General features: G+C 42.7%; 1 protein-coding gene across 2 annotated transcripts in view; it reads right to left on the minus strand.

The window, feature by feature from the left end:
• The window catches only part of LOC137626456 (uncharacterized), a 422,371-nt gene that overhangs the window by 182,518 nt on the left and 222,015 nt on the right, over positions 1-17,838 (minus strand). The window lies entirely within an intron of this gene.

Consider the following 17,838-nt stretch of genomic DNA (forward strand, 5'->3'; position numbering starts at 1 on the left):
AAGGATTCATTTCTTCAGCTGGCACTGGACATGAGTTGGGCGCCGTTGTTGCGTTGAAACAATGAGACTCCTTCTCCCATGCTAGGCATGAGGTCTCGACAAACATAACGGGAGACGGATCTTTTCTTCCAGAGTTACAATCCGGACCTAAAATGAATCAAAGACCGAACCCTAGAGAGGTTGAAGGGGATCCGAAGAGCACAATTACGAGCATGGTATTGGGCAGCCCACAGACAGAAGAGTTGTATGAGTACCTCTCCATGGTGGCGGAGAACCTTGCTGCCCAATCTCACCAACGTGATCGGGAATCTTGCAGCTCGTAAGACCGCTGATAGTGGTCCTGAGTGGTCATTTGTTCCTCTTCCCAATAAAATTGGTACTTCCTGGCACATGGGCAGACTACACAAGGAAGAAGCAGGTCCGAGGGGGCCTGGGGGTCTCAAGGAGATCATTCCATGGACTCACCACTAAAGAAGCCATGATTTACTCCCGTACCCACTCTTGTGAGGTAGCGTCTTGTAGCTGCAAAGAACGAGGAGACCGATCGCCTTTTCCCCTCACCTCCCTACAGGCCAATTTCTCTCTAACCCCCTGGAACCAAAGTGTCCTTAGGGAGAGAGATAGAGGAGTATGACAAATTCGGAGATAATTTGTATTTTTCCTAACCATACAAACCTTAGCTATTTACATAGGGTTTACTTTCGGCGTAGCTGAAAATGACGAGCCAATAGATTTTTAACGAGGGTTAACTACCCCCGCGCTAGTTAGCAAGGGGGTAGGGGAAGGGGTAGCTTGCTACCCCTCCCCCCCCACACACCGGTGAATTGTCTCACTTCACTTAGAGGTAGGACTTGTCTTGGGGGACAGGGCTGGCGGGCAAATATGTGTAAATACAGTAGCTAAGGTTTGTATGGTTAGGAAAAATACAAATTATCTCCGAATTTGTCATTTGTTCCGTAATCGAAATACAAACCATGCTATTTACATTGGGTGACTTACCCCTTAGGAAGGGTGGAAAGTCCCCAGCCTTACTGGCTTTGGCTTTACCCGGGGACTCAGAATCCGAGTGAGTGGCACTAGAGAAAAGGAGTCCCTGCACCTCACAAGTTCCTTGCTCCGCAAGGAACGTGTGGCCTACATAAGTTTGTGTGTGGAGGAAGAGTGTGACTCGTCCTAGGAAGTTGACCTGGAGTCCTTTAGATGGAATCCTAGGATAGGACGTTCCCAATACCACCTCATCAGGGTAAGGGGGACGCGACAGTATTAACTTAATACTAGGAACACAAGGGAGCATGGTTTACCTGCACAGGTTGAGGTCAGCTATGCAGAGACCAGGATGCTGCTTTCCCCAAGAGAGGGTAGGATGAAGAAAGAAGTAAGGGCCAGACATACTCTTTCATTCACGCAGACTAAGACCGGGTAACAATGCCCTCAACCTTCATCTACCTGTCCATTAAGGAGCCTGAGGTTAGACCAGCTGTTGTGCAGCCACCACGGGGCCAATAGAAAACGTATCGAGGCTCCTGTGGGTCACGTCCTGCAGGTAGTGGGCTGTGAAGGTCGTTTGACGCTTCCAGACCCCAGCTTGCAGCACCTACGTCACAGAGAAGTTTCTCTTAAAGGCCAGGGACGTAGCGATGCCCCTGACATCGTGTGCCCTAGGGCGACGTGACAGAGGAGGGTCAGGATTCAAGGCGTGATGGATGACCCTTCGAATCCAAGCCGAGATGGTGTTCTTGGTGACCCTCCTCTTAGTCCTTCCTGTGCTTACAAACAACGCTTGCACTCGGGGACAAACTGCAGCTGTCCTCTTCAAGTAATGCCTCAGACTCCTCACTGGGCATAATAGCAGATGGTCTGGGTCACTTGTTACAGAACGGAGACTCGTGACCCTGAAGGAGTCGAACCGTGGGTCCGGCACTCCAGGGTTCTGAGTCTTGGCAACAAACTCAGGAACGAACCTGAACGTTACCTCCCCCCATCCCCTTGAATGGGCGATGTCGTATGAGAGACCATGAAGTTCTCTAACTCGTTTGGCAGAGGCCAATGCGAGTAGGAAAGCCGTCTTCCAAGTCAGGTGGCCATCAGAGGCCTGGCGTAATGGTTCGAAGGGAGGTCTCTTCAGAGCCCTGAGACCCCGAACCACGTTCCATGGAGGAGGTCTCACTTCCGACTGAGGGCAGGTAAGCTCATAGCTACGTATGAGTAAAGAGAGTTCTAGCAAGGAAGAAATGTCCACTCCTTTCAGCCTAAAGGCCAGACTTATGGCTGAGCGATAGCCTTTAACCGCCGAGACCGAAAGGCGGATTTCTTCCCGCAAATACACGAGGAACTCCGCTATTGCTGGAATAGTGGCATCGAGTGGAGAGATAACCCTCCCACGACACCAACCACAGAAGACTCTCCACTTCGCCTGGTAGACTCCCGCGGAGGATTTTCGCAGGTGACGAGACATTCTTTCCGCAACCTGTTGCAAAAAGCCTCTCTCCGTGAGGAGACGCTGGATAGTCTCCAGGCGTGAAGCCGAAGCGAGGCTACAGCTTTGTGGAAGATGTTGCAATGTGGCTGTCTGAGTAGCTCATGTCGTGGGGGAAGTTCTCTCAGAAGCTCCGTCAGGAGTTGCAGAAGGTCCGGGAACCATTCCGCGTGATGCCATAGCGGAGCTATCAGGGTCATAGACAGGTTGACCGATAGTCTGGTCCTGTTGAGCACCCTTCTCATCAGACAGAACGGTGGGAAGGCGTACACGTCGATGTTGTCCCACCGCTGTTGGAAAGCATCTTGCCAGAGAGCCTTGGGGTCCGGGACTGGGGAGCAGTACAGGGGCAGCTTGAAGTTCAAACCTGTCGCGAACAGGTCCACCGTCGGGGAACCCCACAAAGTCAGGACTTTGTTGGCTATCTGAGGATCCAAAGACCACTCGGTACTCACTATCTGCGAAGCCCTGCTCAGACTGTCGGCGAGCACATTCCTCTTGCCAGGAATGAAGCGAGCTGGTTATTGACTGGACTTCGGACCACCTCAGAATCTCTACTGCAAGATGGGATAGCTGTTGTGAAAAGGTACCTCCCTGCTTGTTGATATAAGCCACTACTGTGGTGTTGTCGCTCATCACCACCACGGAGTGGCCCGCCAGGGTCCGTTGGAACTGTTGAAGAGCCAGATACACGGCCTTCATTTCTAGCAGGTTGATGTGTAGGTACTTTTCTGATTCTGACCAAAGGCCTGAGACCCTCTGGTTCAGAATGTGGGCCCCCCACCCTTCTTTTGACACATCCGAAAACAGTGTCAAATTTGGGGGAAGGACGAGAAGATCCACTCCCTTTCGTAGGTTTCCGTCGATCAGCCACCAGCGCAGGTCCGCCTGTTCCGTGGGTCCTATAGGGACTAGAGAGTCCGGGGAATCAGAGCCCTGACTCCACCGGGACTTGAGCCGCCATTGCAGGGATCTCATCCTGAGACGGCCGTTCGGGACCAGACGGGCCAGGGAGGCTAGGTGACCTAAAAGACGTAACCATGATTGGGCTGGAAGCTCTTCCCGCCTGAGGAAGGGCTCTGCCACCCTCCTCAGCCTTACTATCCTGTCGTCTGATGGAAAGGCTTTGTGGAGATTGGTGTCTAATAACATGCCTAGATAAACCAGTCGCTGGGACGGCTGTAGAGAGGACTTCTCGAGATTTACCATGATCCCCAGATCTTGGCAAAGTCCCAGAAGCCTGTCTCGGTGTCGAAGAAGGGTCGACTCCGAGTCTGCCAGGATCAGCCAGTCGTCCAGGTATCGGAGGAGACGGATGCCGTTCCTGTGCGCCCATGACGAAATCAGGGTGAACACTGGTGAACACCTGAGGTGCTGTGGAGAGACCGAAGCACAGTACCTTGAACTGGTAGGTCTTGCTGTCTAGGCTGAATCTCAAGTACTTCCTGGAAGACGGATGGATTGGGATCTGGAAGTACGCGTCCTTCAGGTCCAGTGTGCACATGAAGTCTTGTGGTCTCACTGCAAGTCTGACCGTGTCCGCTGTCTCCATGCTGAACGAAGTTTGCTTGACAAACTTGTTCAGAGCTGAGAGATCGATGACGGGTCTCCAGCCTCCAGATGCCTTCTTTACAAGAAAGAGTTGACTGAAGAAGCCTGGGGAGCCGTCGACGACCTCTTGGAGAGCATCCTTCTTGAGCATGGTCTCGATTTCCGCCCAAAGGGCCATCCCCTTTGCCGATCCCATGGCATAGGAGCTCAACGACACTGGATTCGCTGTCAGGGGAGGTTGAGATGTTGTGAATGGGACGCGATAACCTTGGTCGATCAAAGAGACCGTCCAAGAATCGGCCCCAGGTTGCTGCCACCTGTGCACGCAACTTTGTAGGCATCCCCCCACAGGTGGACACGCGGGGGGACTGCCACTCCTAGCGTTTACAGCCACGGCCGCTCCCTCTAGGAGTTTTGCCTCCCCTGGAGGACTTACCACCCCTCTTGTCCTTGACAGGAAAGGGCTGAGGCTCAGACACCTTCGTCTTAGCTGCCGGAGCTTGCTTCGGTGTCCTGCGAGGCTGCTGTTGATGTTGTTGCGGAGCTGGAGGCTTGTAGGGCCGAGATATGAGGGCCCTTTGGAGGAGCGAATCCTGGTTCGACTTCCTCCACCTTACAGCTGTGCGTTCCACGTCCTTGGGCTCAAACAAGCTTCCTCCAAGGATGGAAGAGTGTCTGAGCCTGCAGACATCCACGGCGGGGACCTTCGGATGGAACTTCTCGGTCACCACATCACGACGCTTCAAGATCGAGTTAGCCCACAGGTTGGTAACCTGGTGGGCCAGGAACTCGATGGAGCGAGTGCCCGAGAGGAGGAAGGTCTCCAGGGCCTTCCTATTGCTCTTCTTACACAAGTCCTCGGAGCGCAATAGCATGCCCAGAGAACCCAGCCAGACGTCCAGCCACGAAGTGGACTGCATGGCACACTTCGCGACCTTCTCCTGGCTCAGGATCTCCGAAGCCGAGAATGTCACCTGCCGGGAGGAGAGCTTCTCAAGCAGAGTTCCCCTTGTGAGCTCTTCCACCGAGTGGTGGAGGGGAAGAGCTAGGCTGGACTCCCCCATGATCTCAAAATACCTCCTCTGCTGTAAACGAGGAGGTGGGAGGAGTCTGTTCCCGGCAGAGGAACGGCTGGAGTAGGCGAGATCCGAGAGCTGAGCTTCGACCTTGTCTCTGGCACTCTTCACCCCCTGGGACCAAGGCAAAGCTGCACTGGCCCTTGGGGGTTTCTGGGTACCATAGACTTGGTCTAGAACCGTATCCTTGCCTTCGCGAGGGGCGATCTCCGGGTCCTTGACCCTGTTGAGTTGCCTCATCAGATTCAAGACCTGCCAGAAGGCATGCTCAGACTCATGCTGCTCTCCTCCCTGTGGACTGGCAGCTAAGTCTCTCGTCCCCAGAGGCTCTTCTTGGGGAGACACGTGGACGTTCTCCCGGGGTCTGGTTGGCTCTGGACGAATCCGCGAAGACGACTTAGGAATCGTCTTTGAGTCCTTGGGTTCCCTCCTGGGCGGGATACAGGAATCCAGCAAAGAGGTCTGGAAGGAACCTTCCACGTGAGACATTTCTCTTCCTCGAGGTGGGGTTTCTCCCATTGGTGCCGTGGGAGAGGCCCTTGCCTCGCTGGACTCTCCTGAGGACGGAATGGCGAAGAGGACGACGAGCCTTACGGCGAAGGCGGCCTCGAGGAAGATCATCCACATCGTCGGTCCTCCGGAGAGGAGTCTGTCAGTGCGGTCCCCCGAGGAGGAGGCGCACCAGCAGGAGAGACCGTGGGACTCAACTTCCCCTTCGAAGGATGTTCGGAAGGGGGAGCAGAGCCTTCAGCAACGTCCGCAACAGCAGCAGCAGCAGAGGTTTGACCAGACCCGTCGAAAGCCTCTGCCACAACCACGTCGACAAAAGACAGAGGGTCTACCTCTGCTATCACCAGCGATTGTTTGACAGCAGCCCCCAACTGGATAAGGTCAAACAGGGCTTCCTTGGAGGGCAAGCCCTTAAGCCCCAAGGAAGCCCAGAGCTGAAAGAGATCATCATTAGACACAGCATGGTCATCATAATTAGAATCAAAATCCTCCCCCGGAGGAGGGGGAGCCGCCCCGCTATAGGAGGCAACGCCCTCTCCCGCACCCCGAGATCGGGAAACAGAACAATGGTCTACGCTACCACTCGGCGGTCTCTCACGAGAGGCCGGCCGAGTGGGAGCTTCGGAGGAGGTTTGGGCGGCGGAAGAAGAGTCCTTGGAGCCTTCCTCTTTCAAGGCAACCCTTGAAGGAGAAAGGTCTCTCTTGGACTTCTTCTTACGCCGCCGGCCAAACCTCTCCCACTGGGAGGTAGACCACTCCCTGCACTCACTACACGTTAAGTCTCTAGCACACCGTTGACCTCGACACAGCGGGCAAAGGGTGTGAGGATCCGTCTCGACCGTCGACATGAAGGTACCACAGGGGCAGCCGGAGAGTCCAGGGCATTTGCGCATAACTGCAATGAAGGGCGAGGCCAACTTCCAAACACACAAAGTCTGAGAAAAAGAAAAAGCAGATTAAGGCTGTCAAAAGCGAGGACGAAAGACAGACACGTCTGCACATCGTCCGAGCCAAAAGTGAAGTGAGACAATTCACCGGTGTGTGGGGGGGAGAGGGGTAGCAAGCTACCCCTTCCCCTACCCCCTTGCTAACTAGCGCAGGGGTAGTTAACCCTCGTTAAAAATCTATTGGCTCGTCATTTTCAGCTACGCCGAAAGTAAACCCTATGTAAATAGCGTGGTTTGTATTTCGGTTACGGAACAAACCTCGATTATACAGGAGAAATAAAGGGAGAGGGGCAGCACTTGCCATAAAAACAGCAGTGCCCGTGTAAGGTCAAGCATGAGACTGATCACAGGTCTGCATACATAGAAACTTCTCAGTATGGACTGGTTCTCGGTACTGCACTGCCTCTGTCGCATCTAGATGAGGAGAGATTAGGCAGTCTTACTGGATTCCAGCAGATTTTTCTTCCTGGAATTCAACAAATTCTTCTTCTTCTTTGGGGCTACAGCAGCAAGGTCAAAAGGATTGGCCTAAAATGAGGCAAAGGTTGAAAAAGAACTAAAGAAGGAAAAGGAGCACATACACTTCTTCTTGGCAGTCTTCAGGGTCAAGATCTTGGAGGACAACGACAACAATCCCATGGAGAAATAGGCTATAGGGGCCTCTCCAACAGCAGTTGAGATCACATACCAAGGCACCACGTCGACCAGTGCTTCCCCAGGTGGAGCAGGAAACACAGAAGAAACAACGAGGAAAGCCTCAGAAGTCCTGGCGGTAGCCAAAAACCTTCAGAAGCTTTCCCGCAGACCAGAGCACCAGCGATGCCAATGGCAGGCAACAACTTCCTCAACCCCAGGTCATCGTCTTCATAACCGATCGGTACAATAACAGGTGAATCTTTCATAACAGAGCGGTACAATAACAGTTAAATCTTGAAGCAAAGGAGGAGTAAATTTAATTCGATAGGGGGCAGTGATAATTCTGTTTTCCCAAAGGAACACTTTGAGGGCAAATCAAATTCTCTTCCCCTCACACTCCTCTGGCAGACGCAGTCCAAACGGAATTCGAGGGGGAGACAACAGGTTGAGCAGCCCTAAAAGAAATGGAGCTATAGAGCTTCTTCGACTGCAGCTTAGGAGTCTCCACTTTTGATACCGAAGAATTGCTCTTTGACTTATTATTCCTCTTCTTGGTAAAGTCCACCCACTGCAGAGAAGGCTATGACTGGCATTCCCCAATAGAAGATGACTGCGAACATTCATGCCCTTGGCGAAAAATACAAAGCAGGCGAGGATTAACAGTATATTTTCTATAAAAACCTGCCGCTTTTTTCTCCCAAGTTTACTTCATCACAGTCGCATATCAGCCGACTTCTCTAGAGATTCACAGCAAATAAAAAGAAAGGGATTAAAACGGCCAAGATTAGGGTGGCAATCAAAGTATGTTTGTACAGCCAGAGTGAATTCAAAAATGAGTGTCTTGCTGTCTGACAAGGAGGGGGCTTATCGGCCATCCGGCAGTGGCTATATAGTAATGACATCTTTAGAAATTTAACGGCTCTTAACATTGGTTTGTATTCAAGTATTAAAAATTAATTATGTAACCCTGTACTCTTTAGCAAGAAAAGTACAATAACTATACATCAACATAACTATAACAAACAATTAACCCTTTTACCCCCAAAGGACGTACTGGTATGTTTCACAAAACCCATCCCTTTACCCCCATGGACGTACCGGTAGGTCCTTGCAAAAAAATGGTATAAAAATTTTTTTTTTCATATTTTTGATAATTTTTTGAGAAAATTCAGGCATTTTCCAAGAGAATGAGACCAACCTGACCTCTCTATGACAAAAATTAAGGCTGTTAGAGCAATTTAAAAAAAATATACTGCAAAATGTGCTAGGAAAAAAATAACCCCTGGGGGTTAAGAGTTGGAAATTTCCAAAGAGCCTGGGGGTAAAAGGGTTAATAACTGATTCACTGACTGTTAAACAGCAGTCACTTATTCAAGCCTCCCATGGTGTAAGCAATCCGACTTAGACGCACACTATGGAGATTGAAGTTTCCAACATGAAAGTTAACTTGAGGGGCACTCGGTAAAGTGCCGACCTCCGTCGCAGCACCTTATTTCTTGACCTTTACCTCGATCTTGACCTCGACATTTTGCTCGACCTTGACCTATGACCTTGACATGTATCAATCGGCATGTATTTTCATACATTCAAATATGCACCAAGTTTGAAGTCTCTGTGACAACGATGTCCGAACTTATGGCTGATTACGTGAATTGGACATCAAGGAAGCTGTTTACAAACATACACAAATAACAAACACAAACTGGGGCAAAAACATCAACTTCCTTCCAACTTCGTTGACGGAGGTAATAAACAAAGAAGAGATTGAAAGAACATTATTGTTCACTAAATACAGCTAAACCGTTTCCCTCAGCTGGAACGAACGGTTATCTTCGTCACAAGAAACGATCTCTGAAGAGTAAGAATTGAGGGGAACCTGATTGAACTATGGATCCCACAACAGCTGCGGAGGTATATATTTGATAAGGGTTCGCCAGAAGTAATTACTGGAGAGTTAGCCACAAAAAATTGTTGTTCCTGATAACAAAGTCATTGACTTTTTGGGTGCAGTATAGGTAGTTAAGTCGCTAAAATTTTGCGCACAAAAATACTCACCCAACACGGCTAACTTGCGAAGCTTAAGTTTGCCATGTGTTAGCATTACATACAGTTTGCCAAAACAGAGAAGCGAGAAGATAATGTTTTACTGCATGGGAAGCGAGCCACGACAGAGAAAATATAAGCGAACAATATTATTATTATTATTATTACTTACTAAGCTACAACCCTAGTTGGAAAAGCAGTATGCTATAAGCCCAGGGGCTCCAACAGGGAAAATAGCTCAGTGCGGAAAGGAAAAAAGGAAAATAAAATATTCTAAGAAGAGTAACAACAATAAATATCTCCTATATAAACTAGAAAAACTTTAACAAAACAAGAGGAAGAGAAATAAGATAGGAGAGTGTGCTCGAGTGTACCCTCAAGCAAGAGAACTCTAACCCAAGACAGTGAAAGGCCATGGTACAGAGGCTATGGCACTACCCAAGACTAGAGAACCGTGGTTTGATTTTGGAGTGTCCTTCTCCTAGAAGAGCTGCTTACCATAGCTAAAGAGTCTCTTCTACCCTTACCAAGAGGAAAGTGGCGCTGAACAATTACAGTGCAGTAACCCCTTGGGTGATGAAGAATTGTTTGGTAATCTGTGTTGTCAGGTGTATGAGGATAGAGGAGAATATGTAAAGAATATGCCAGACTATTCAGTGTGTATGTAGGCAAAGGGAAAATGAACCGTAACCAGAGAGGAGGATCCAATGTAGTACTGTCTGGCCAGTCAAAAGACCCCATAACTCTCTAGCGGTAGTATCTCAGTAAATGGGAGCCTTTACATATCGGCGGCTACTTCCTCCAGCGTGTATAGAAAATGGACTTCAACTAAACTAAACTTCCCCCCCTAACCTAACCTACAAGCCATGGCCTTACCTACTTACCTAATGGGGGGTTAACACCCCCTTGCGACCACCCTTACACTGCCGTATTCTAATTAGACATAATAATACATACAGGTGGCCACTATCATACATACATCCCATGGATATCAACTAAACTAAACTAACCTAGGGTAGTTTGTAGCGCTACGGCCAAGCGTCCTAATTTGCTTATTATCGCTCCGACTGTTATCTTGTATAGAATAAAAACGTTTGGAAATGGTCTACGGATCTTAAATATGTGCTTAAACGCACACTTTTGTTTTTTGCCAAAAACCCTAAATTACCTGAAAATTTGTGGCTAGAGTTCTTACTCCGGCCACGAATCTTCTTGCTCCCGTAGTAGGTAAGGGGGGGGGTCCCCCCTGGGTAAGGATACGGCTTTCAGAATAGGTTAGGTGGGTTTTTTAAGTTAGCTTCTCCCGCCAAAATCGTTTTCAGAACGACGGCCACAGATCAAAACATTTCAGTTTTCTCCGAACTCAGTTTTAGAACGATGGCCAAAGTCCACACCACTTTATAATATTCCCATTTTCTATGAATGAAAAACGGATCTGGCCGTCACCCTACAAAGGCTCCGAACCCCCTTACACTGCCGTATTCCAAGTCAATAAATGTTATTTTGGCTTATTTAAGCTTTTGTGACACCGAATATGGTTAGAAATCATGGAAAATACAGTACACCGACTCAAAATATGAAGGCATGACTCGTATTAAGGTAAAGGTCAAATCTGGGGGTAATGAAGTGTTATCCTAAGTTAAGTTGGGAAAATTAGGCTCATATAATTTAGTTTCCCAGATAAAATATGTCTTTTCAAACATGATAATCATCCGAAATGGTAAAAAAAACTACTAAATGTGACGTCAAGAAGAAATGGAATATTGAAATTATTAAGAGTTCAAAACTTTAAAAAAGATCGTAGAAAGAATATATCGTTATAAAATCTCAAAGCTTAATTTAACTTTGTATATCACTTGTTTTATCATACTTACATTCTTATTTCTTTCTCCATTCTCCTATGTTTCTATATTTCAATTGGTACACTTTCTTATAGATAAATAATCGAAAAACAAATGCGGTCTTGACTTTTAAACTTCACTACGCAAAATAAGCTTGCGGCCACTCTACCTCATTTATAGAAAATGCAAAGCTTCTTGGCTTATACATATAATAATAAAAATAATAAAGCTTAATTTAGCTGTACCATTACTAAATTAAAAATTAAATTCTTAATTTTTAATTTTTATTCAATTCTAGCTTGAAACCAGTAGCGATAATACCTTAATATCATTTTGGAAAACCTCTAGTTTGGGAATTTAAATTCTTCTTTCCTATTTATATATGCAACTAGATCCCTGCATAGCAAACACTTGTTAAGTGTATTCTGGAGGATAACATATATAAACATACACTAATGAGTTTATACTGTATCCCTAAAACAAATTTTTCTTGCCTATTGTACAAAAAAGAACTATAGAAATTGTAAAAAATTGCAACAATATAAAAAAGGTGTATATAATATACAACAAAACAGAATAAGTCATGCCAAAAAATAAATAACCTAGTAAATCACCTAACTTCTTTATGAAATAGTATAGTCACTTCTATAAATCAAATGTGTAAATAACTTACAATGAAGAATAAATAATCAGCAGATAAAACAAATGCATATAAACACCATTTAGAGCAAAAAATTTAAGATACGGCTTAATTTATGACAATACATTTGCTTCAGTGATATTTTTTAAAGCAAGAACTAATACTTTTAAACTAAATATTGTAAATAGACATAATTAAGGGAATGTAAACTGTAATTTTTGTGAAAATGAGGAGGAAGATTTGATACATTTTTTGTTATTTTGCCAGGAATATAGAAAAGAAAGGAATGAAGTACTAGAGCTACAACAACCATACGAGGAAGACCCAAAGAAAATAGTAGGATTATTTTTATTTAGTGAAACAAATATAGAAAAGAAAAAAGAAGTATTGAACATAATGTGGAAGAAAAGACAAAACAGTACAAGATAAGCGTTAGAGGCTATGCCTCACCCCAGAACCTGAACCTGATATCTTGTTTTATTAAATGTCTTACAAATTTTTGGCATGGAAAATAAATGCTGAGTTGTATATTCTTCAAATTTGCACACGTCACACACGTAATTTATATATTTTACCCTGAAATCTGCCTTTAAATGGAGTATGTTTAATCTAACATTCAATACAACAATTCCCTTACTCACATCCAGTTATTTGATATAAAATGTGGATAATTTCCTTCTTTTATGAATATTAATTTGTATTCCTTTCTTCTTTTCCATATTTCTTTATTTGATTTCTTTCTTCATGTCCCTTTCCCCCAACTTATTCCTTCTATTTCCATTCCATATTCTTCAATTTTAGCATGTCAGGTGTACTTTATAAAGATATAAGATCATCTTTAGTTTTACTGTATTTATTTTTAAGTTATGACATTAATAATAAAAAAATATTAGTTAATATAAAGATAGGAACATTGTGAAGAATTTTTTGGGGTGAAATTTTGATAAAAATACGAAATTATCAATTAATTGTGGATGTAAGAATCTATACGAACCATAAACTTTAAAAGAAAATAATAATAATAATAATAATAATAATAATAATAATAATAATAATAATAATAATAATAAATAAATAAATAAATACGAAGAAATATAGTTATATAAAAAATGGAATAATCTATTATCTTAGATAAAAATTAAAACTATTTTTTTATGAGTGCAAGCTAAACTTAGTTTAGACAGTTTTTAATATCGAAAAGTTACCATCATAAAACGTTGGAGTCTGGCTAATACTTGGATGGGTGACCAAAATGTCATTGCTTTTCAGATTTAAAATATGGTGTGAGGTTAAACAGGTTACAATAATGCATGAGAACCAATTGAAAGAGTTTTTTAATACGGCGAAATAAATGAGAGAGAGAGAGAGAGAGAGAGAGAGAGAGAGAGAGAGAGAGAGAGAGAGAGAGAGAGAGAGAGAGAGAGAGAGAGAGAGAGAGAGAGAGATTTCCTGTTTATATTGAAGAGAGCGTTCATTTTCTATTACTTTTCCATAGAAAACGAAAAAATAGATTACAGGATAACCTTAAGCAAATTTCAATTAGATTACAGTAAGGCATGAAATGAGAGAGAGAGAGAGAGAGAGAGAGAGAGAGAGAGAGAGAGAGAGAGAGAGAGAGATTTCCTGTTTATATTGAAGAGAGCGTTCATTTTCTATTACCTTTCCATAGAAAACGTAAAAATAGATTACAGGGTAACCTTAAGCAAATTTCAATTTTCCACTGGATTGTGTTTACAGAGCCATAGGAACAAGCGCTGATGCCTGAATTTACATTTCATGCAGAAAAAAAAGCAAGAGGAACATTGCTACGAGAGCACACTAAAGTACAGGATATTTTAACAGCTTGTAAGAGAAAGAAATGGACATGAACAGGACATATCAGAACGACAGATTACACATGGACATCAAGAATAACCGAATGGGTTCCTAAAGATTGCTAAAGAAGCAGGGAAAGGAATAGAAGCCGATGGATTGACGAACTAAGAAAGTTTGCGGGTGTAAACAGACGCAACTGGAGGTCCATGTCTGAGGTCTTTGTCCTGTAGTGGACTAACAACGAATGATGATATTACGAATAATTAAAATGGAAAACTATGCAATAAAGTCTACACACTTTGTATATGCATGGCTGATGTTCAAATGAAAATAAAAGCATAATAGCTTATTTGGTACTTATTGAAACAAAGGTGAAAGGGCAGTGTGTGTGCAGGAATTGGAAGGACAAATCATGATTATTTATAAAGTAGCAGGGCTAGAAGAGTGGTTATGCTAAGAGTAAAAAAGTACAAACACAATAGTTTGAGCAAGGATGGATAAAACTGGATTAGTAAAAGGCTGGTTGTGTTGGGAAGTCTGAATGCAAAAGTAGGTGACAGGGAAAGAGATGGAATTGGTAGATATGTTGTACCTGGACGAATTGAGAATGGAGTTTTGTAAAAAAAAAAAAAAAAAAAAAAAAAAAGGAAAGGTTGGAAGGAAAATTTATTATTAACTCCACCAATGAAGTTGTAAGGAGGTTATGTTTTCACTCCTCTTTGTTTGTTTGTGTGTGTGTGTTTGTTTGTGAACAGCTTCCTGGCCATAATTTTAATCATAGAGTAATGAAACTTGCAGGGATTAACTGTTATAGAAGCTGGAAATTATTAAATTTTTGGAAGGTCAAAGGTCACGGTCAAGCAAAATGTCCAATTCATGTAATTAGCCATAAGTTTGGACATTACTGTCACAGAGACTTCAAACTTTGTTAATATATGAGTGTAATACATGTTAAGGTCAAAGGTCAAGGTTACAGTCAAGTAAAATGTCCAATTCACGAAATCAGTCATAAGTTAGGACAACATTGTCACAGAGATTTCAAGCTTGGTTCATGTTTGAATGTATAAAAATCCATGCCAATTAATACATGTTAAGGTCAAAGGTCAAGGTTACGGTCAAGAAAAATGTCCAATTCACGTAATCAGTCATAAGTTAGGACATCATTGTCACATAAGACTTCAAACTTGGTTCATATTTGAGTGTATGATAATCCACGCCAATTAATACATGTTAAGGTCAAAAGTCAAGGTCAAGGTCGAGCACAAGGTCGAGAAATAAGCTACCGCGGCGTATGTCTGCGCTCTACCGAATGCCGCTCTAGTTGAATATGTTTTTTAAGAACATAAATTAGTATATTTGAGAAATACAAAATGACGAGGTAAATTTGCTAGATTAATTTAGTGGCTTATATGTATGAGTAAGTTTGTGGATGTAATGGGCAGAAGAAGAGTGAATGGAGGTATATTTGATTATCCCTAGGTTGAAGAAAGGTTAAGCACCTTTCCGTTAGCCAAGCGTACCTTATAAACCCTGGTCAGTCACTCGATTACTCTCTCACCCCGTAAGAGTAAGTTCGTGGATGTAATGGGCAGAAGAAGAGTGAATGGAGGTGTATTTCATTAACATTAACATTTGGCTGAAGAAAGGTTAAGGACCTTTCCGTTAGCCAAGCGTACCTTATAAACCCTGGTCAGTCACTCGATTACTCTCTCATGCCCGTACTGCAGACTGTACATGTAATTGAGAAGAGTCATTTAGAAAAAAGGTAAAGAACACATAAGGTGAATATGGTTAAACTTTACCACTTGGTTGAAGAATTGGAAGATGGAAGACCAGATAGAGAGGTATGAAATTCCTTGATGGGGTCACGGAGTTAGCAGGGAGCATCTGTCGGTAAAGGAAGGGAGGAATAGTATGAGGTGGGATGAAGAGACAAAAGGTTTAGTGAATGAAAAAGGATGATTATTTGAGCTTTAAATTACATGGAAAGAGAGAAGGGCAAAAGAATAGAGGGATTACCAGAAAATTAGAGAGAAAAAGAAGAGGGATGGTGAACGGGAACTTAGGGTAGAATGAAAATGCATTTTATATGGAAGTGAATGCAGCAGTAGACGTTAACAAAATATTTATTTCAATATAAAACACACAAATGGAGAGATGCATTCAGAGGCGAATGGAGTTACGGGACAATAGAATTATAGTGTTTTGTAGATCTATATTATGTGCAAGAGAGAATAGAATGATTAGCAAAGTGACTGTAAGAGATCTATAGGATTACAAGCGAGATTCTGTAGTACGGGGATAAGAGAGTAATCGAGTGACTAGCCAGGGTTTATAAGGTAAGTTTGGCCAACAGAAAGGTCCAAAAAGGAATTGATGAAAGTAACAATTCTTGTGTCATATGAATGTAAAGATGATATACAGGAAGGTGACAAAGCAGACTGTAAGGATTAAAGTGGTTTAACATGAATTAGTAAACTAAGGACAGGATAAAATCAATAAGTAAGCACTAATGAGGATACGGCGAATGTATGGTATAGACGATAAACTGTTGAGAACATTTAATAGTTTTTTATGGAAGTGAAACCTGTGAGAGTGTGTAGACAGAGGAGTGAATGGTTTGGCATGAAGATGGGTCTGAGGCAAGGGTGTGTTATGTCTCCGCAAGTGTCCGACAACTAAACGGATGGACGCAAAAGGTCCTTGAAAGAAAATGGATATATGTGCAAAGTTGCAAGATAAGTTGTGAATAGAACGTGGGATTGTTGATGTTTAGAGATAATACTGTACAAACAAGCCGATAAGTGACTTGGAGACGAGTCGAAGGTAATTAACTTTATTTCGACGAAGCATCAGTTTATATACAACCCGTTCCAGTTAAGAACGGCATAAAAAATCAAACATAATGATGCAGGAAAATACAAGTGTATACAGCTCATCAGTGCGAGGGGAGAGCGATAACGACAATATACAAAATTCAAAAATACCGTTACAGAAGCGAGCGTGTGTGATACACGTGTGGTACAAAATTGTGCTGACTCAGGATGGTGAAGAGAAACTGCAGAAGCTAATAAAGGTTTCACATTATTTACAAGACAAAGAAACCAAGAGTACACGCGAGCATGAATAAAGCACCGGGAGTAAATAGCAGGACACTCCAAAACAAAACCATTGTTCCACAATCTTGCGCCGTGCCATAGCCTTTGTACCATGGTTTTCCACTGTCTTGGGGTAGAGTTTTCTTGCTTGAGGGTACACTCTGGCACACTATTCTATCTTTATCTTACTCTTGTTTTTTAAAGCTTTTCATAGTTTATATATGAAATGTTTATTTCAATGTTGTTACTGTTATTAAAATATTTGATTCTAATTGTTCATCACTCCTCTTGTAGTTTATTTATTTCCATATTTCCTTTCCTCACCGGGCTATTTTCTGTTGGAGCCCTTGGGCTTATAACATCCTGCTTTTCCATCTAGGGTTGTAACTTAGCTTGTAATAATAATAATAATAATAATAATAATATTGATAAAGACTTAAATTATCTGTGAAAGCCATACTTGGTAATGCATGAGTCGACAGCTGAGCCAACTCTCCTTTAGGGCATAATGGTGAATGAAGTTTTTTTTTTTGTAGGAATTCGGGCACCGCTCAAGCCCAATCATATTTAATGGTGTCTGCAGACTTACTATCCATGTGTGCTAGGGATTGAGGGAGACTGGAGGTCTACTTTTTCAGTATTCAGCAGCCAGTGCCTGGTCCTCTCTGGTCCTAGCTTGGGTCGAAATGGGACTCAGGCACTGATCATATATATATATATATATATATATATATATATATATATATATATATATATATATATATATATATATGTATATATATCATGTATATATATCATATATATATATATGATATATATATACATTATATATATATAAATATATATATATATATATATATATATATATATATATTATATAATATATATATATATATATATATATATATATATATATATATATATATATATTATATATATATAATATATATATATATATATATATATATATATATATATTATATAATATATATATATATATACATATATATATCTATATATATATTATATATATATATATATATATATATATATATATATATATATATATATATAATATATATATATATATATATATATAGGGTCAGTCTCTAGGCCACTGTCCTGTCCCTGGCTTCTGCCACTCACGAGAAACTTTTAAACCTTAATATCAACCAAGTGCAAAACTTACGAGATAGGGTTACCGG

Source organism: Palaemon carinicauda, chromosome 34 (genome assembly GCF_036898095.1).
Source record: "Palaemon carinicauda isolate YSFRI2023 chromosome 34, ASM3689809v2, whole genome shotgun sequence".
Classification (NCBI taxonomy): domain Eukaryota; kingdom Metazoa; phylum Arthropoda; class Malacostraca; order Decapoda; family Palaemonidae; genus Palaemon; species Palaemon carinicauda.